The sequence below is a fragment of the Trichechus manatus genome, unplaced genomic scaffold (genome assembly GCF_000243295.1).
Source record: "Trichechus manatus latirostris isolate Lorelei unplaced genomic scaffold, TriManLat1.0 scaffold00067, whole genome shotgun sequence".
Lineage (NCBI taxonomy): Eukaryota > Metazoa > Chordata > Mammalia > Sirenia > Trichechidae > Trichechus > Trichechus manatus.
The window spans coordinates 1,383,869-1,385,401 of record NW_004444003.1 but is presented as its reverse complement, the minus strand read 5'-3'; the positions used below and the strand labels follow the sequence as shown (position 1 = coordinate 1,385,401).

The 1,533-nt window shown below is 40.4% G+C and overlaps 1 protein-coding gene across 1 annotated transcript in view; it reads right to left on the bottom strand.

Annotated features, from left to right (window-relative positions):
* FAM171A1 (family with sequence similarity 171 member A1) overlaps positions 1–1,533 on the bottom strand; it is an 83,510-nt gene that overhangs the window by 65,827 nt on the left and 16,150 nt on the right. The gene's annotated exons all lie outside the window — the stretch shown is intronic.

The window sequence follows — 1,533 nt, the reverse complement described above, 5'->3', positions numbered from 1 at the left end:
ATCCCGGTCAGAGCAGTCGGTGGTAGCCGGGCACCATCTAGCTGTACTGGACTCAGTCTGGTGGAGGCCTTGGTAGCTGTGGTCCATTAGTCCTTTGGATTAATCTTTTCCTTGTATCCTGTTCTCTTCATTCTCCCTTGCTCCCAAAGGGGTGAGACCAGTGGAGTATCTTAAGAGGGCTACTTACAGGCTTTTAAGACCCCAGACGCTACTCACCAAGGTAGAATGTAGAACATTGTCTTTATAAACTGTGTTATGCCTATTGAGCTAGATGTTCCCCCAAGACCATGGTCCCCACAGCCCTCTGCCCAGCAATTCAGTCCCTCATGGAGTTTGAAAGTGTCTATGGAGCTTCAATGACCTTTCCTTGTACAAGCTGTGCTAGTTTCCCCAGTATTGTGTACTGTCTCACCCTTCACCAAGGACACCATTTATCTATTTCCTATTTAGTATTTCCCCCCCACCCCTCCCATCCTTGGTAACCAACAAAGATTGTTACTTTTTGTATGTAAACTTTTTCATGGGTTTTTACAATATAAGTCTCATACAATATTTATCCTTTTGTAATTGACTTATTTCACTCAGCATAACGTGCTCCAGTTTCATCCATGTCATGAGATGCTTCATAGATTCATCATTGTTCTTTCTCGTTGCATAGTACTCCATTCTGTGTATGTACCATAGTTTGTTTATCCATTCTTCTGCTGATGGGCATCTAGGTTGTTTCCATCTTTTTGCTATCGTGAACAATGCTGCCATGAACATAAGGGTGCATATGTCTATTCGAGTGATGACTCGTATTTCTCTAGGATATATTCCTAGGAACGGGACTGCCAGATCGTATGGTATTTCTACTTCTAGCTTTCTAAGGAACCGCCATATCATTTTCCAAAATGGTTGTATCATTTTGCATTCCCACCAACAGTGCATAAGAGTTCCAATCTCCCCACAGCCCCTCCAACATTTGTTATTTCCAGTGTTTTTGACTGGTGCCAGTAATGCTGGGGTCAGACGGTATCTCATTGTGGTTTTACTTTGCATTTCTCTAATGGCTAGTGATCTCAAGCATTTCCTCACGTGTCTGTTGGCTGCTTGAATGTCTTCTTTGGTGAAGTCTCTGTTCATTTTCTTTGCCCATTTTTGAATAGGATTATTTGTCTTTCTGTTGTAGAGGCATTGGATTTTCTCGTAGATTATGGAGATTAGACCTTTGTCTGACTTGTACTGTCCAAACATTTTTTCCAGTCTGTAGGTTCTCTTTTTACTATTTTGGTAAAGTCTTTTGAAGAGCATAGGTGTTTGATTTTAAGAAGATCCCAGTTATCTAGCTTATCTTCTGGGATTTGTGTGTTGATGGTTATGGTTTGTATCCTGTTAATGCCATATATTAGGGCCTCTAGTGTTGATCCTATTTTTTCTTCTATGATCTTTATAGTTTTTGGTTTTATGTTTAGGTCTTTGATCCATTTTAAATTAGTTTTTGTGTATGGTGTGAGGTATGGGTCCTGTTTCATTTTTTTGCATATGAACATC